This window comes from Myxocyprinus asiaticus, chromosome 6 (assembly GCF_019703515.2).
Source record: "Myxocyprinus asiaticus isolate MX2 ecotype Aquarium Trade chromosome 6, UBuf_Myxa_2, whole genome shotgun sequence".
NCBI classification, from domain to species: Eukaryota; Metazoa; Chordata; class Actinopteri; order Cypriniformes; family Catostomidae; genus Myxocyprinus; species Myxocyprinus asiaticus.
The window spans coordinates 22,724,415-22,744,828 of NC_059349.1; the positions used below are offsets into that span (position 1 = coordinate 22,724,415).

Here is a 20,414-nt window from a genome sequence, read left to right on the forward strand (position 1 = left end):
TCAAGAGATTATGGGAGAAAGATTTAAACTTGGTATTGGAGGATGGAGTGTGGGCTAGGATTCTAAAAAACGTCAAGTCTGCATCTAGAGATGCAAGGGTGCACCTTATGCAATTCAAGATTTTACATAGATTTTATTGGACACCCTTTAGATTGTATAGGCTTGGTCTTAAATACACACCCATCTGCTGGCGATGCCAATTGGAGGATGGAGACACGGCCCATGTTTTTTGGTGGTATGTTGAGATCCAGGAATTTTGGTTGAAGGTTCAGAGGTTTGTGTGTGACGTGTTGGGCACTCGGGTTTCATTTTGCCCCAGACTCTGTGTTTTGGGCGATGAGGCGGTCAACGATGTGGGGAATAAACACATAAAAAATTGGGTTCTGACCAGTTTAATGATTGCCAGGCAAATTATTTTAAGGGAATGGAGGTCGGCTGGGGCAACCCCATTTCAGGAGTGGTGCGCGGAGTTGGGGAGGGTAGCGGCCTTTTGAAGAAGTGTCATTTAGATGATGGGGTAACTTAGATTTGTTTTTTGGGAAATGGGGCAACTATTTGGAGTTTTTGGAGGACTCTCGGAGAGGAGCAGTGGTGAGAGAGGTTGAGGTATAAATGTTTGTGATATATATATATATATATTTTTTTTTTTTTTTAATTTATATATTTATTTATTTATTTATTTTTTGTGTGTGTGCTTTTTTTTGTATATACTCATGTGTGACCACAGGAATGTTTGCTGAGGGTCAGGGCGGGGTTGGGGATTGGGAGGAAGAGGGGTAATTGTGGGGTTTAAATGTTGATTCTATCTATATATGTTTTGCTTTTCTTTCTTTACTGTAGGAATCAATAAAAAATGTTAATTACAAATAAAATCATTCATATTCATGCAAACATCTAGGAATGTAAAGCCATCCAAATTCATCTCTGGGAGTAGCCACCCTCTCTCTCCCTCTTTCTGTCTACCTCTCTCTCACTCTCTCTGTGGAGTTGTGCACTCAAGCTGCCTGAATCAGTGCGGGAAAGTTCCACCCACACCATGTCTCCCTGCAGAGATACGTGCACATAACAAATTGGCATAATTGCGGGACGACAGCCGTCTGTCCCCAGCCACCATTGATTTCCTGCCTGCTCTGGCTGGCCCACATGGGCGTAAGGGACTGATTAGGCTGCCTGTTGTCTAAGGGCCTTATAGGTACAGCAGAGAGAGAGAGAGAGAGAGAGAGTGAGAGAGAGAGCGAGAGAGAGAGAGAGCACAGACATTCTAATTAACTAACAAATAATAACAAACTTGGTGGAACAACACCTAGAGCTTCAGGTTGGAAGAGCTGTCAAGAAAGTTTTTTATGGATTAGCAATCCAGAAGAGATGGAAACTTAAATCACACTTTAAGACCACTTTACATCAAAATTTGAGTTTTGTGGCTTTTAGTCCATGCCTACAAGCTTTAAAGCCACTTATATTCTGGAACACTCCTAAAAGACAAAATAAACCTTTAGCAGATGAACACCATTAAAATGTACAGTCTCTTTTTTTTTCTGTGAAAATGGACCACAAAAAACCACATATTCAACTACACAGATGTTCATGATATAAAGCATGCTACAAATACAGAAACATTCAACAATGATGTTAAGCATAGGTATTGATACAAGTATAAATGCGGAATGTTTTTTTTTATTCAAGTATGACCTGATAAAAAAGGATCCCCTACAATTAATATATTTAAAAAATATAAAATAAATTGTTTGCAACAGGGTTTATAACCCTAAATATGGTTTATAAAATAAAGTATGGTGACACTCAAGATGGCGCCAGTCCAGTATGTCACCCAGAAGCACTGGTCGGGGTGGGGGTGTAGCTACAGTTTTTAAAGACCGCTTTAAATGTAGCCTTCTCCCTAAGGAGAATATTAAAGTTTTGATCTACAGTTGATTAAGCTGGAACTCTTTCACACAGTATATTGTGCCCTCATTTACCGCCCTCCCAAATATACAATAAGTCTCATAGAATGAAAATTAGTATAACTACATTTTTACAAAGTTTTACGAGGCGCTTTCTACGTTTTGCAAAGTTTCCTGGTAAAATTAACACTAGAGGCGGTACAACAACTATGCTTTTTATTCACATTCACACAATTCATGGGTACTATGGCTGTTTTTGACTTTATAAACACTTATTTTCACTATATTGCTCACACCCTTCCATGTAAATATATCAAAACACTTTTACTCTAACATTTTTGATACTTGTATTACAGAACCACCTACATTTACACAGTTTTTTCAATATTATTAACTTCCGTGGTAGCTCAGATAGAGGTTTGGACTTTTGACTCTGCGACTGAACCTTGAGCCTGCAGCCAAGGATGCTCAAACTGTAAGTGAAGCGAAAGTGTCATAGAAGCAACACAAAATGACATGGTTGCTTCAGTAGATGTGCTTTTCATGTTGAATTTGCTTTTAAAACACTATTGGATAGGTTTAGGTGTTGGTTTAGAGTAAAGATGTCAGTTTTGTTCACCTCTCATTTATCTTTTTGAACACTGTTGGTTAGGTTTAGGTTAAAATTTTAGGTTAGTGAGGTATGTTTTACTCATTAAAACCTCCATCTATTATTCAACTTAAAACTCTGATCTGATTACAATATAATTTCACTTACTTTTGGTGCCACGCTGGATATTTTACTGGAAACTGCAGCCACACGTGTAATGAAGCACATCATTTTAGTTTGCAAAAATGTTGCCATTGGTACATAAATTTCAGGAGATACAGGATTTCTTAGAATCTCTTTCTTCTATTGCTTCCATTACTGATAATTTTCTGATCTTTGCGGATTTTAATAATCACGTATGTTGTCATTACAAAACACTGGCAAGACTAAGTTGTGGATTCCATCTCTTCCCGACTTTTGTTTGTACAATATAGGACATAGTATTAAAGGGTGAGGCGATAAAAAGATATCGATATTTATCGAAAAAAATGTTTTTACAATGATGATAAACTTGAGTAATTTTTAGATTTAGCCCATATTCTACATCTAGAAGGTCGGAATCAGATACATCTCGCTAAAAATGCAAGCAGTTTGATGAAGTTATTCTCACAAATAGCTAACTGAATCATAGTAAAAAAACAGCCTGTTAGGAAGTATTAGCAGGCTAGCAGCTACATAGATCTGCTGTGATTGAAACAGGTAATGAGGCTCGGTAGCCGCTAGCTAGCCATACGGCTAATATGATATCATTGTGTACCAAACAAGACAACACTGACAATGCAATACCTCTATTGACTGAACACAACAACAACTCCAATGTCAACAGTGCTGTTTATTTATGTACTATTTAGTTAAACATTTTTTCATGATCATTGCGCTGTCACTGGCAAAAAAATATATATTTTTCTTCTTGTGATGTTTATTGGCTGTTGGCATTCAAGCTTATGGTGCATTACCGCTACCTACTGAGCTGGAGTGTGGAGCGTCACTGTAATGATTGATGGAGGAAGTCAAGAGAGCAGGATCTAAGTGCATCTTTATTTAGTAAGAAAACGAGTCCAGAAACTTGGAAAACACAGGAACAAATCAAAACCAAATCTCAAGAACCAAACAAACGTCACATCCATGAAGGATAACAGGAACAGAAAATGACAAAGACTAATCAAACATAAGGACATTATATACACCGGGGCAAACAAGGTAAACGACATACAGCTGGGAACAATCAGGGCAGGAACCAGGAACAGAGACACAAGAAGGTAAACACAAAACTTCAAACTAAAATCCACTTAACTCCTAGCAACCTCTGGTGGCTGCTAGGTCAAAAGTCTCAGGTGTTACATAGCCCCCCTTTAAGGAGCGACTCCTGGCGCTCAGGAGAACAGGATACCAGGGCAAATCAGGTGGACAGTCAGGAAACCAAGGAGACCAGGGCAGATCAAGCGGATGGTCAGGAGACCAGGGCAGATCAGGCGGACAGCCAGGAGACCAAGGAGGCCAGGGCAGATCAGGCGAATGGCCAGGAGACCAAGAAAGCCAGAGCCGCAGTAGGTGGAGGCTAATAGGACGGAGCCATGGAAGACTCAGGGGGTGGAGCCGTGGAATACTTAAGGGGTGGAGCCATGGAGTACTTAAGGGGTGGAGCTGTGGAAGACTCAGGAGGCGGAACCATTGGACAAGTGTCAGCAGTCTGGATGACGGCCACTGAACGTGGGTGGCAGCTGGACACTGAACAGGCTTAATAAATACTGAGAACTGAACAAGCTCTGTGAACCGAACAAGCTCTGGGAACTGGACGGACTCGGGAAACTCGCCAGGCTCAGAGAACTGGACCAGCTTGGGGAACTGAACAGGCTCAGGGAACTTGTCAGTCTCAGGGAACTGGACAGACTGGGGAACTGGACAGACTAGGGAACTGGACAGGCTCGTGAAACTGGACAGGCTCAGAAAACTGGGCAGACTCGGGGAACTGGGCAGACTCGGAGAACTAGACAGGCTCGTGAAACTGGACAGGCTCGGGATACTGGACAGGCTCGTCAACAGCCTCGGGGAACTGGACAGGCTAGTCGACAGCCTTGTGTAACTGGACAAGGTAAACACAAAACTTAAAAAACTAAAAGCCACTTAACTCCTAGCGAACTCTGGTGGCCGCTAGGGCAAAAGTCTCAGGTGTTACAGTCACAAAGTCTTCAGTGGAGTCAAACGTCAGCTGAAGATGATGAAATATGCAGAATTTCATCGAAAAGAGGTCACACATATCTTATGTAGAATTAAATCCTAAACTAAGAATACTTTAAAGGTAGCTTACCCTCTGGGGTTTACTTGTAAACAAACAAGTTATGTTTACATTCATTCTTGAGGTATAACAAACATGTGGAATGCATTTCCTTCCCCATATATGGTATGAAAAAAAAAATATCATGATAATATTTTTGGCCATATCACCCAGCCATATTGTTACTGCAAATCTATTGCAAAAAGCTCTTTATCTAATGGTATTGTTCCACCCTGTCTCAAGCAAGGAAAAACAAAAATCTTGATCCCCCTTGTTTTTCCAAATGACCATTCTTATCTAGTCCTAGAGAAGGTTGTTTTCCCTCAAATTTCCCCTTTTTTCTTAGAGAATGATATCCTGGACAAATCCAGTCAGGATTCAGAGCCCATCACAGAGTCCACTCTCTTAAAAGTTGTGAATGATTTATTAGTAGCTGTTGATTCTGGGCTGTCTATAATTTTAATTACATTAGACCTTAGCGCCGCATTTGACAATGTTGATCACACCATCCTTTTAGATTGTTTGGCATGTGATGTTGGCAATAAAAGAACTGCACTAAATTAGCTTGTTTCCTATTTAAAAGACAGATCATTTTCAGTGAAAATTGGAAATTCCTCATCCTCCTCGGTCACCCTAAGATACAGTCTCCCTCAAGGCTCTATATTTGGGGCCCAATCCTTTTCATTATACTGTACATGCATAACTTGTTTTTGACAAACAGATAAATTCTGGCAGTTTTATCAGCTCAGAATGATTTCTTAAATAAAACCCTATTACATTTTAAAGATTTAGAGACTGTTGTTAATGCTTTCATTATATTCCGCCTAGACTATTGTAACTCCCTGTAACAATGTTCACAGTTAGGGGAAAGGAGGAAGCGGGACATGGTGAATCCAATTCAAACGGTATGTTTATTTTAAACTCAAAATAACGCTTTTCAGCGGAACACTCAAAATCACGCTTTTCAGCGGAAACAGTTCAGCACAGTCTCTTCTGTTTGTGTGTGGTAACTCTCTCCCTCTCACTGGCGTCCAGCTCGCACTTAAAGCCCATCTCCACTCTCACTGCAATGACAAATATCTGTTAGAGACAATCATTGCCAGGTGATGATCCTTACTATTCTCATCTCCTGATCTTGCTCTCTATTCACAAGCCAGCGCTCAACCACGCCCCCACCACCACATACCCCCATCGCCTGACTCAGGCCAGGGAGCCACCTGGCATGCCCAGTACCCCCCATTTCTGGAGAGAAAGTCTGCAACAACCATCTGCACCCCTGGTCTGTGGACCACCTCGAACTTAAAAGGCTGAAGAGTCAGATACCAATGGGTGATCCATGCCTTGGTATCCTTCATGCGATGGAGCCACTGGAGTGGAGATAACCGATCGAGTAGTTCGTCAATACGAGGCATTGGATACGTGTCAAATTTAGACACCGCATTTACCTTTCTATAATCCACACAGAACCGGACAGAGTTGTCGCTCTTCGGAACCAGCACCACCGGCTGGCCCAGTCACTGTGGGATTCTTCTATTTCCCCCATATCGAGCATGGCCTTTAATTCTTCTCGAACCACTTTTTTTTGTGCTCGGGTAATCGGTAGAGACGACTGTGTACCACTACCCATGGGGTTGTTTCGATATGGTGTTTTATGAGGTTCGTATGACCGGGAAGGGGCGAGAACACGTCCGAGAATTCTCTTTGCAACTGGGACACATCCGTGATTTGCGACAATGAGAGGTGGTCTCCACAAGTGACCAGGGTGCCGCGATTGGCTTTTAAGTTCAACTCCGGCCCAAGCTCCTCCCTGTCCGGTACCACCGTCGCCAAAGCCACGGGGACCACCTCTCTCCACGGTTTTAAGAGGTTGAGGTGGTAAATTTGACATGATCCGCCCCATCTGTGCATTTAACCTCATAATTGACCGACTTGCCGTGTGACCTCAAAGGGCCCTTGCCACTTTGAGAGTCATTTAGAGCTTGATGTGGGTAGTAATACAAGGACTTTATCTCCCTGTGTAAATTCCCCTGTTATACAGCCGGGTCTGACGTTCTTGAGCCTGTAGCAAATTCTCCTGTGATAGTTGCCCCAATATGTGGAGTTTTGCTCTCAGGTCAAGTACGTATTGAATTTTGTTTTTTCTGTTTGAAGGTTCCTCCTCCCAATTTTCCCTCACGACATCTAAGACACCACGAGGCTTACGCTCATACAATAATTCAAATGGGGAGAACCCTGTGGAGGCTTGCGGGACCTCATGAACTGCAAATAACAGGGGTTCAAGCCACTTATCCCAATTCCAATCATCTTCATGCATGAACTTACAAATCATGTTTTTCAGGGTTTTATTAAACCATTCGACATAGCTGTCCATTTGCGTCATTTATAATAGAAAAGTATGGATGGGCAAGTGCAATGTCTGGGTGAAGATGGTGACCGTCAATCACACTCACTTGGTCGAAGGCATGCCTAAGAGTCTTGTCTTGCGTCTGCTTCAGAGGGAAATCCCAGGTGGGAATCTTCTAAGGGCTGGGGAAGCCAAGACTTCCCCCTACATTACGCCATCCTGACACGGAGCTGACATAGATGGCCCTGGCTCCGTCTCCCCAGCCAGCGCATTACAATTCCCACACCGAAACACTCTGTTACAAGACACGTGGGGTGAGGCGCGAACTAACTGCAGCCTCAAGTCAAGTCATTTTTATTTGTATAATGCCTTTCACAACACACATTGTTTCAAAGCAGCTTTACAGAAGATCAGGCATTAACAGAAGATAAAACTGCAATATATATAATGTCTTAGAATCATCATTGTGTAGTTTGATCAAATACGATTGTGAATTGTGTTTAAAAATAAGTAATTAAATAATAATTTTATTTATAACCCCAGTGAGCAAGCCGAAGGCGACTGTGGCAAGGAACACAAAACTCCATAAGATGTTGGTTAATGGAGAAAAATAACCTTGGGAGAAACCAGACTCAATGTGGGAGCCAGTTCCCCTCTGGCTAACATCATGAATATAATGCCAATATTACTTATGTATAGTGCAAGTCATGGTTTAAAATTATTAAACTAAGTAAGTGTTAAGGGTCAGTGTTTAAAACAAAGATTTTGTATGAACTGTAAGATTAATGACTAATGTCTTTGAAGTCCATCCTGGATTAACTGCAGAAGTTCACATAGATGCAATTGTCCTTGTGAGTTGGCTGATGAAGGGTTTTGTTGGCAATTAATTGTCTATGTATTCCATTTCAAGAGTGTAGTCCATCATTAGACCGAGGTGATGCAGGCAGAGATCAGTTAGGTGCATCGCAGTTCAACCTGGCCAGTAATTTCGGTGAGGTCTATCCTAAATCCAAGGTTCAGGCAATGGCATATAAAGTATCCCATGTCTTATGGTTGGAGTTGGCATCAGTTCATCCTCTGAAGTCTATCGTAATAGACTGAAGTGATGTTTGGCCGGCACCGGCTGCTATTATTCATCATCACACAGCGACATGTAGCAGGAGTCCAACACGAAGCAGGAATGGAGCTGGATCCAGCCAGTTCTGTGCAGTCTTTTGTAATAGTTGTCTATGAGGCCCCAAATTCTTGCAGGTGGTATAGCTGCCCTTTCGTCTTGGAAAAAAGCCTCCAGGTCATGCAAAGTCTTTGGTCGTCTTGCATGAACCGCACGTTTGAGATCTCCCCAGAGTGGCTCGATGACATTAAGGTCAGGAGACTGTGATGGCAACTCCAGAACCTTCACCTTTTTCTGCTGTGACCACTGGAGGGTCAATTTGGCCTTGTGCTTAGGGTCATTGTCATGCTGGAAAGTCCAAGAGCGTCCCATGCGCAACTTTCGTGCAGAAGAATGCAAATTGTCTGGCAGTATTTTCTGATAACATGCTGCATTCATCTTGCCATCAATTTTCACAAGATTACCCATGCCTTTAGAGCTCACACCCCCCCAAAACATCAGTGAGCCACCACCATGCTTCACAGTGGGGATGGTATTCTTTTCACTATAGGCCTTGTTGACCCCTCTCCAAACATAGTGCTTATGGTTGTGACCATAAAGCTCTATTTTGGTCTCGTCACTCCAAATTACAGTGTGCCAGAAGCTGTGAGGTGTGTCAAGGTGTTGTCGGGCATATTGTAACCAGGCTTTTTTGTGGCATTGGTGCAGTAAAGGCTTCTTTCTGGCAACTCGACCATGCAGCTCATTTTTGTTCAAGTACCGTCGAATTGTGCTCCTTGCAACAACCACACCGTCTTTTTCCAGAGCAGCCTGTATTTCTCCTGAGGTTACCTGTGGGTTTTTCTTTGTATCCTGAACAATTCTTCTGGCAGTTGTGGCTGAAATCTTTCTTGGTCTACCTGACCTTGGCTTGGTATCAAGAGATCCCAAATTTCCACTTCTTAATAAGTGATTGAACAGTACTGACTGGCATTTTCAAGGCTTTGGATATCTTTTGATACCCTTTTCCATCTTTATAAAGTTCCATTACCTTGTTACGCAGGGCTTTTGACAGTTCTTTTCTGCTCCCCATGGCTCAGTATCTAGCCTGCTCAGTGCATCCACGTGAGAGCTAACAAACTCATTGACTATTTATACACAGATACTAACTGCATTTTAAAAAGCCACAGGTGTGGGAAATTAACCTTTAATTGCCATTTAAACCTGTGTGTGTCACCTTGTGTGTCTGTAACAAAGCCAAACATTTAAGGGTATGTAAACTTTTGATCAGGGCCATTTGGGTGATTTCTGTTATCATTACGATTTAAAAAGAAGCCAAACAACTATGTGATAATAAATGGCTTCATATGATCACTATCCTTAAATAAAAGGCAGTTTTTTTGCATGATCAGTCATATTTTCAAAATCAATGCCAAAATTTCACAATTTCTGCCAGGGTATGCAAACTTTTTAGCACAACTGGAACTAAAGCAGCCTAATTGTGAGTTGAAGGATAAATTAGGTGTATGTCTGGCTAAATAGATGAGTCTTTAGTCTAGACTTAAACTGAGTGAGTGTGTCTGCATCTCGAACAGTGTTAGGGAGACTATTCCATAGTTTAGAAGCCAAATATGAAAAGGATCTATCTCCTTTTGTGGATTTTGATATTCTAGGAACTATTAACAGGCCAGAATTTTGCAATCGTAATGAACATGATGGAATATAGTGTGGTAGAAGGTCACTTAAATACTGCGGAGCTAGACCATTCAGAACTTTGTATGTAGTTAACAGAATTTTTAGCTCCAAAAGACCGGCCCAGGCTCCATGCCCACGCCCGTGACAGCGGGTCCACCACCCTGGGGGTGAGAGCAGAGATAGGCAGGGGAAACCGGTGGGTAGTGCATCCCCGGAGCTAAGGAGCCAGTTTGAGAGGGGCTCCTCCCCATTTCTGGGGAGGGGAACAGGACAGAACGCAGGGGGAGAAGGAGAGACAAGAGAATGAGAGAGAGAGAGAGAGAGAGAGAGAGAGAGAGAAGGATCTTGGGGCTCGCCGGATATGTTTATTTTAAACTCAAAATCATGCTTTTCAGCGGAAACAGTTCAGCACAGTCTCTTCTGTTTGTGTGTGATAACTCTCTCCGCCTCACTGGCGTCCGGCTCGCCCTTAAACCTGTCTCCACTCTCACTGCAATGACAAACAGCTGTTAGAGACAATCATTGCCAGGTGATGATCCTTACCGTCCTCATCTCCTGATCTCACAAGTCGGCGCTGAACCACTCCCCCCTGTCAGCGGCACCTATTCCGCTTGCAGCTTTTGCGGAATGCCGCAGCCAGGCTACTAACTGGCAGCAGAAAAAGGGCACAAATTACCCTTGTTTTATCCTCCCTTCTCTGGTTGCCAGTTCAGTACATGATTGATTTTAAGATCTTTTTATTTGTTTTTAAAAAGTATTACACACTCAGTATCTTCATTACATTATATATATCTTAAGCCTCAATACTTCTTCAAGGCCTTTGAAATCTACAAACCAAATGCTGCTTGCTCCCCCTCTGTCCAGGCAAAAATCAAAGAGTGATCGGACATTCTCTGCAGTTGCCCCTAAACTATGGAATAATCTTTCCATTCATATTCATTTGTCTCTGTCATTTGAGACTTTTAAGTGACAGTTGAAAACATATCTTTTTTAAACTAGCGAGTCTGAAAATTTAATTTAAGGACATATGCTCTGAAATGAGTGCAGTGTGTCTATCTTGTCTTTTATTAGTGAAGTTTTTTAATGTTGGTATATGTGCTTTGTGGTCATTTTCAAACTGTTTGCCATACGTTTTTAAAATTGTGAAGCACTTTGTTCAAGTCTGTTTTTTAAATGTTTTATATAAATAAAGTTGAGTTGAGAAAACTAACCTGCAACATATAAAAAAACCCAACTCATATTACCAAAAGGGAAATGAGATTCAACATTTGAAGTTGATTATTTGTCAGAGACTTGCAATACAGTACAATACATGCAGTACAGGCACACTCTTAGAAACACTAAAATTCAAATCAACCTACCAAATTATATTCAACCCCTGACACTGTTCTTTAAATTAGAGCCTTGTCAGACATGTGCATGTCATTATGAGTTACATATTTTATGAGAACTTATCTGAAATATCTGCCAATCAGAAACAGATCGGTCAATCAAACACAAACAGCACTGGGAGTGGACAGGAAAGGACACAAATGCGCTCACACCCACCTTTATAAATGCTAACTTAATTGGGCAAAGCACAACACAATTAGAGGCCAATTAGGCAATGTGGATCTCATCTGCTCTGCCGTTCCAGTTTAAAACTGCAGATATTAAGTCTCATAGTCTGGAGTGGTATGTTTTAAAGCTGAGGTGTGATAAGCTCCTGTCTGAACAATGACAATGATTTAATGTGTTTTAAACAGCAGGGGAAGGGCTGATTTCTCATGCAGGAAGTGAGCGAGCACTGTCTCAGCACTCCACTCCGATCCATAACCAACTGGCTAAATCAGTAGAGGGGAAAGTGGTCATATAGCTGGGGAGCTTTGTCAGAAGCGGCCTAGACTATGTTATGATGAATGTGTCAGCGAGAGGGAAATGTATTTTCCGCACATGCGGAAATCCGGCTCAACTCCTTTCTCGCTAACTTTAAAATTGATCATGACTCGGCAGGGGCATAATGAACTCCATGAAAAATCAACCGGCATTAACATCATCTCCGAGCAGCTGATCCGACAGCTAAGGATACCTCTCATGTGAGCTCTTGAACAGGAGTAATAGGCAATCAAGCTCACATAAAAGAACAATAGCAGCAATCATTCATTCTCGTGTACAATTAGCACAGCTCTGCCCGAGTGATGGCCCCTTAGCCGTCCGGCGCTCTGACGGGTGGGCGTGCCACTTCCTTGCTGCCTGCCTATAGCAGCACCATGGCGTAAGAGTGTGACACTGTGTGAAGTCTCTCACATGGAGAAGACTTAAAAGGCTAATTGGGCCTGGAGGTTCTGATCCACCAGAGATCTTAACACCCATCAGCTCTACAAATCTTGCTCAGGGGAAAATTCACCAAGAATGAATTGCAGCCACTGAAAGCGTTGTTTATTTTGCATTTTTTTAGTGCCTGATTCCCCTGTTGTGTTTTAGATGCTGGTGGTGGTACTGTTGCTGTCAATACCAGTCTTTTTCTCTAGCTTAAGCAACAAGACTATCTTGGTCAACCAGCTTCACCAGAAAGACCATGCATAGTTGTCCACCAGCTAGACCAGCCTTAGACCAAAACTAACCAGCCCAAACCATCGTGGTCTGGTAAGCTGGTCTCATCAACAGGGTCACTAAAGGAATTCTGAAAATTATAAATAGTTCAATTTTTTTTTGCTAAACTCAATTTGCATGGAGCAATACCCATTCTTGTGGGTTGGTTCTGAGTGCTTGGTTATGGAGGATGCAGCAGACTTCCGGTATCTGGCTTACTGGGACTGGGATACTTTACTGGAAGTGCATGGGATTGCTCTACCACTGTGATTCAGGCACCTGAATTGGCTCTTTAAAATGCTGAAAGTACACTGGATGGCACAGTTCGTCTAGATGTATACATAATTATAATGCTCTTCTCCATCATTTGATCATTATTTAGTAAATTACTGCTGCCATAATAAATAAATGTACACAAACATCTTTAAATGAAATTGTTTACCATCTGTTTTTCATCTGCAGTAATATTGCCCTGTTAATTGTGTTAGGCAAATAACAAGAGTTTTGTGAATAAGACACAATCTATAATGAGCCGAATTTACATAGAAAAAGAGGCATATTGTGTTGAAAAAAATGACAACAATAATTGCCCAATAATAATAATTTTGAGTTTCAATAATGCCCTTTCGTCATTGTAAAGCACATTTCACATGAGTTGAGTCGAGGCATCAACACTCTGCTCAACACCAGCACCAAGTGGTGCTTTGCCCTCCACATGAACACGTTGCAGGAAGAGTCACGAAGGGGCAAATTTATGAGCAGGAGGTGTGCACAATAAACATCAAAAACATTTATTTGGAAGATAAAAAAATGCCAATTGCTTTGATTGTAGAAAATAAAAAGAGGACTTGTTTTTTATGTCTTAGCGGGGTTTTTGGGGGGGGGGGGGTGGGGGTTATAATAAGAATAAATGTTGAGACATTCAATATCTCGTAATAAATTTGGACAGTTTTTAAATATTTATTGTAGCTTTGTACTCTCAAAGACATCATTTGTGAGGCAAAACGTGTGAAAAACACTTTGGTGTAAAGTTGGAGCCAAGGTTGCGCTGATGTATCACTTAGAATTCAATGTATTCAGCAGCGCTGACACGAGTCATGTGTACGCCCCTCAACAGGTATAAACATCAGACACTTTTACACATTAATAGCTCTTCCACGCTTTTCTCTCCATGACGAACAAGGTAGACTCACATGCCGATGCTGAAGTGAACGAACAACATGTACCAGGTCATTCAGTTTGTTTATGAATGAGAAGTTTCACGAGTGCCGCTTCTCACTTTGCATGCGCTGCAGTAGCCAAGCAAGCTGTAACCAATCAAGCAATCTGCCTTGGTTTTACCGTGATTGCCAAGCACATGATAGGCTGCTGCTGTAATCAATTATGAGGGTGTAAGCGCCCTTAACCGTTGATGTTGTTTCACAATGTGCAGCCGCCGGCAGTGACAAACAACACAAATTTGTCTATTTGACTTCTATTCCAAGTTCCAATAGTTACCATGTTTTTGTACATGTAACGGAAACCTTGCTAGCAACACAAACCATTTTATTATACTGAAATATTTTCCAGGACAAATAATTATTTTCCAGGACATCAGGTATTTTTCTAATTTTCCATGACTTTTCCATGACTGGAAAACTGCATTGCAAAATTCCAGGTTTTCCAGGATGCGTGGGAACCCTGTCATATGGATCTGATGATCACCTGGTTTATAGATCTTCAGTCTATAGAAGTACCATTATCTGTCCTCTAAAAATAAGACAGGCGCCCCATTCCAAGTCATTGTAGTACCAATTCCCGAGGGCCTGACATCTTGAGACAGAAGGGAAAAATAAAACATTTACATATGCAATGCATCTCATTAATTATCATTAATGCTTGCTCAGCACCCCTGTTAACACAAGGTAAATTAGCGATTTAACGCACATATAGTACACCGGTGCCTTTTTTCATATTCACTGTCAAAATTGTGTGGCTTTGTGAGTGATTATTGATGCCAAATGGGCTCAGCGTACAGTCCATCTTGGGCCCCATTTACACCTTGCATTAACATGCATTTCCAGTGATCGGATCACTATCGGATAGAACTTGACCACATTAAATCCCAGGTGTAAATGCACCCAAGAACAGGGTTGGGCTGTAACTGAATACATGTAACAGTATTAAGTATTTAGAATATTAAAATGAAGTAACTGTATTTAGTGTAACGAGTGGCTGCTGCTGGCAATGACAATGATGAAGATGATGACGATGAAGTCATGAACCCAAGTGCAGTTTATTTCCAGATGTGAAAACCAGTAACCCTGACATGACATGACTATAGACTAGACTTGACTTGACTTGACTTGAACATAACATGACATGGCCTGGTGAGACAGGGTGTGGGGCATGGGAACAGGGCAAAGCCAATGGAAAGTGGGGACCTGAGAGGCTCGAGGGGCGGAGCCGATGGGGATGGAGGTCCCCAGTGGAGCAGAGGCGAGCCTGGATCGTGAAGCAGAGGCGGGTCTGGACCGTGGAGCAGAGGCGGACCTGGACTGTGGAGCAGAGGCTTGCTTGTGACATGGCATGGAGCAGTCTGGGGCTTGGCTGTGTCATGGCATGGAGCAGTCTGGGGCTTGGCTGTGTCATGGCATGGAGCAGTCTGGGGCTTGGCTGTGACATGGCATGGAGCAGACTGAAGAGCGGCTTTGACATGGCATGGAGCAGATTGAGGTTTGGCTGTGACATGGCGCAGATTGAGGTTCGGCTGTGACATTGCATGGAGCAGACTGAGGCGTGGCTGTGACATGGCATGGAACAGGCTGAGGCGTGGCTGTGACATGGCATGGAACAGGCTGAGGCCCGGCTGTGACATGGCATGGAGCAGGCTGAAGTGTCGTTGTGATATGGCATGGAGCAAGCTGAAGTGTCGTTGTGACATGGCATGGAGCAGGCTGAGGCGTGGCTGTGACATGGTACGGAACAGGCTGAGGCACGGCTGTGACATGGCCTGGAACAGGCTGAGGCTCGGCTGTGACATGGCATGGAACGGGTGGAGGCACGGCTGTGACATGGCATGGAGCGAGCTGACTCTGGTGTGGCTGTGACATGGCCTGGAGCTGACTCTGGCGGGGCTGTGACATGGCCTGGAGCTGACTCTGGCGGGGCTGTGACATGGCCTGGAGCTGACTCTGGCGGGGCTGTGACATGGCCTGGAGCTGACTCTGGCGGGGCTGTGACATGGCCTGGAGCTGACTCTGGTGGGGCTGTGACATGGCCTGGAGCTGACTCTGGCGGGGCTGTGACATGGCCTGGAGCTGACTCTGGTGTGGCTGTGACATGGTCTGGAGCTGACTCTGGCATGGCGGCCATGACGTGGAACTTGAGCTTGGCGGCCATGACTTGGAGCAAAGTTGTGGAAGGCGGAGCCATGGGAGGCTCAAGACTAAGAGTTCTGGATGACTGGGAAAAGACCTCAGTGGTCGTGTACATGGGCAGAGACTCAGAGACAACCTCTGTGGTTGTAAACATGGACAGAGACTTGGAAACGACCTCCGTGGTCGTGTACATGGGCAGAGACTCGGAGACGACCTCCATGGTCGTGTACAAGGACAGAGACTCGGAGACGACCTCTGTGGTCGTGAACATGGACAGAGACTTGGAAACGACCTCCGTGGTCGTGTACATGGGCAGAGACTCGGAAATGACTTCTGTGGTCATGTACATGAGCAGAGACTTGGAAACGGAAGCCCTTCTCCTCCTCCTCCTCCAGGAGGCCGAAGTTGGCAGTGCAGGCTCTGGGACGGACGAGGCTGGCCACGCAGGCTCTGGGACGGACGAGGCTGGCAACGCAGGCTCTGAGACGGACGAGGCTGGCAACGCTGGCTCTGGGAAGGACGAAGCTTCCAGCTCGTTGGCCGTGGCAGGCGTGGGCGTTGGCTCGTTGGCCGTCTCCCCTACGGTGAATGGTGAACCACCCATCAGTAGGGCAAGGTCGATATACCGGGCAAGGCCGTCGGCACACTGACCGTCAGGCATCAAAGAGGAAATCGGCTCATTAAGCTGAAACGGAAACAGTCCTTGAGGGCCACCTCATTAAAATCCACCCTGCAGGCCATAGCGCAGAATTCCTCCACATACTCCTCCAGGGGACGACTCCATTGGCATAGACGAAGGAGCTGAACTACTGGGTTCATTATGGGCGGTCAGGTATTCTGTAACGAGTGGCTGCTGTTGGCAATGACAATGATGAAGACGATGACAATGAAGTGACGAACCCAAGTGCAGTTTATTTCCAGACATGAAAACCAGTAACCCTAACTATAAATGTGAACAAAACAAAACATAAACATGAACGACTTAACTAAACTTAACTTGACTATAGACTTGACTATAGACTTGACTATGGACTTGACTATGGACTACGTTACATTAACAATACCTGACACTAGACAATGGCAACCATGAGGGCTTAAATAAAAGGACATGGGTAACAGGTAAACAAGACAACCAATCACAACACTAAACTATAAACAAGATAACAAGACTAAATGAACTTAAACCAATGAAAAGACAAGACTAATAACAAAGTAATCAAACAATGAACCAATGAAAACAAGACACATGAACAGGGGAAACACATGACAAGATCAAATGAGGGAACAGGAAATCACATGACATGACAGGAACAGGAACTAAACTTGAAAATAAAAGACATGAAAACAAGAACAAAACAAATAAACATGACATTTAGCCTGTTACAATTTCAAGCACCTGTAAGTTACTTTGCCAATCAAGTGAGAAACTTGATTATTTTTCTGAACAGATTTTCTGAACAGCTTAGATGCGCACTGCACACTTGCAGCGTTTGAGCAGTGTTGCCAGGGTTTCTTGCCAAATTGGGCTAATTTGACAACACAATCGCAGGTTAAAATTATAGCATCTTGGGTTGTGGTTTTTGGGATACTTTAAAAATGGACCAAAAGGTTTGATGGTAGACACTAGATAATGAATGACAACATCTTTGTCACGGATAATAATTCTGGGATTTAATATCTGGCAACAGCACCGAAATGTTGCTGTCTTAATCAGCTCGCTGTCAGCTGTATACCAGAATAAATACAGCATCATTTTTAAACATCATTCGAGTGCATGATACATTGTTTCCCGCGATTGTAATTGCTGTGTAAATACATTTAACATATCATACGAAGTCATTCACAAAAAACAAAAAAAAAACAAAAAAACAAACAAAACAAAAATCTAAAATTTACAATTAAATCCAAAAGAGTAAAAGAAATAAAAGTGTCAGTAATGACAAGTAAGTTCAGTTAGGAGACTCTACATGGCGAGGCTGATAGGTCGACCGGGTGTATCTCATCCTACGCACCCAATCAAAAGCTTTTCCCTTGTGTCAAAATATATAAAGCTGCTACTCATCTCATGCAAAACACAGGGAAATGGCCACAGCAGCGCAGTATGTGTAACGTTATCACTCCACCTCCCCAGCATCACCTGTCTAGATCTGCTTTACAGGGGGCTTTATCTTGATGTTGGTACAGTAGCAGCAGCATGTCTCTTCTGTCTCAGCAGCATCATGTTTTCATGCCAACAGCAGCAGCATATTGACCCATGTCAAGCAGCAGCATCAGCAGCATGCATAGTTCTAGTCTGCCATGACTAAGCTTACTTCACTGTCATTATAATCAATAAAATCTTTAATCTATCTCTGAGAGTTGTCCTAACTGAAATAAAAGTAATAGAAAAAACTAATAAATAAGCCTTAATATGGAAGTAAGCCTAGTTTACTCATTCATATACCACACTGCTGTTACAGGACCTCACTATGCTGCATGTTTAATCTATGCAAGTGGCATCCAGTTATCATCTTGAAAATATGGTTAATTTGCATTTTGTATCAAATTATGTGTCAAAATGTATTAATCTTTGTCAGTCCAATCAAATAAGGGGTTTAGAAGAAGATTAAAATTCAAATAATCATTAAAAACTTTAATAATGCCATTTTGAACATTCACAAACAACCCTGCTTGGTAGCTACAATGTCACAGCTAGGGGCTTTGGATCTTGGAGGTACAGGCAGCATTGTTCTTGTTGGAAAGTGGATGAGATATTGTAGTTGACCACAAACTGCCTTCTGTTTGCCTTGTGCCTTCCATAAAGAAAAACATCAGCTTCCAACTCCACATCTAATTTAAAGAAATCAAGGTAGTGCTAAGTTCATGAACTCTGCTGACAAATAGCTAGCTGGCTGTTTAGATTTACTTAGATGCTAATAGTGGAGATGTGGCGGTTCAGATTAGATAATAATGACATATCACACATAATTCTTCCAATTGTGCCTTGCCTTTATAAACATGCATTCTAAAAGTATTTCTTGTATTCTAAATAAGTTACTTTTTATGTGAGGTATTGGAATACATTACTAAATACATTTAAGAGAGAGTATTTAGTATTCAGTACAGAATACTTTCTTTCAGTATTCTGCCCAACCCTGCCAAATACACTTTGTGTAATATGAACAGTGAGTAGCATTTTCCATTTTCCGTGGTTAGCTTTGATCGGATCTCTATCCAATCACAGTAGAGACACATTTGACTACAAGATATAAATGCAATCCAGCTAAAGAATGTACAGATACTATCCGTATATGAAACACATGTTAATGCAAGGTGTAAATGGGCCTTAGTTTCAGCTCAATGCAGGAGAAGGGTATATTACAAAGAAGTCCCCATGTTCTAATGACAGCACTGCACAGAGGCACAGAGAACATGTTGAAACAGGGGGGTTTGCTTTATCCTGCCTGGGAAAGAGAATAGGAGAGAGAGGGAGTACTTCCACCAGGTGCAGAGCAATATGAGCTCAATTTATTGAAATATGGCCTCATCTCTCTGCAACAATTATTAAAGGGATAGTTCACTCAAAAATGAAAACCCTGTCATCATTTACTTACCTCCATGTTCATCCAAATTCATAGAGTTTCTTTATTTGTTGGAACACAAAAAGAGATGTTAAGCAGAATGTTAGTGACTTTTTTTCCAAACAATGGAAGTGAATTGTGATGAGATAATTTAAATTTTTGGGTGAACTATCCCGTTAACTCCATTCTAGGGCTCGCTGTCGACGTGGGCAGAGTATCCAATGAGGTGATTTAGATGAAACGGTCACATGAGAGTTGCAGAGCAATGACTGACACAAAATGACCATATTCTAGACACAACTTGAATACTGTTTTTAAGAGTGATCCTTCAAATTTCTCTCTTTGAAAATGTTCAGAGCCTCGCTACTTTTTTCTTTGATGTCCCTGAAACATTGTCATTTGCTTTCTGAAATTCCTTGTGAAATTGACGCTCTGATCGAAGAGCTGCGCAGACGCCTTTTAGCGTTGCCATGGCGATGTCTGATACGACTCAAACCCTGCGCTCTGCCTTTCTTCTCCTTTCTTTTCTCTCTTTTTTTTTTATTCTGTTTCCATTTCTAGCTCCACTTATCAAGGACTGCAAATTTTCCCATCACTTGAATTAAAAAGTAAATTAAAACAAAAAGCTTTTCTGCTGGAGTTTAATAAACAACTCATGCCTGTTTCGTATTTTTTATTTATTTATTTATTTTTTACCTCCTGTCATGAACAACTGTTACATTGCTAACAAAGCAGATGCATGGCTGCCTAATGGAAGGGTTGTTGGTTTTCCCGTGCTGTTTTAAGCTACCAGAATGTGGCTCATTATGGCTGGTGTTAGTGTGTGCATATGTGTGTGTGTGTGTGTGTGTGTGTGTGTGTGTTGAGCTGTTTCACAAGCTGGAAAGGCTTACATTTTTGTTAGCACTGACCAGTGCTGAAGCTTTCATATGCTTCTGACCATAAAGGGATTTTTGCCAAGGTTTCAGTTTCTATGATGTTGTGCGGAAACTTCAGATGCTTTAGAAAATCAGATGCAGTGTACACT

The 20,414-nt window shown here is 42.4% G+C and overlaps 1 protein-coding gene across 3 annotated transcripts in view; it reads right to left on the bottom strand.

The window, feature by feature from the left end:
* The window catches only part of LOC127442398 (dihydropyrimidine dehydrogenase [NADP(+)]-like), a 297,161-nt gene that overhangs the window by 173,753 nt on the left and 102,994 nt on the right, over nucleotides 1-20,414 (bottom strand). The window lies entirely within an intron of this gene.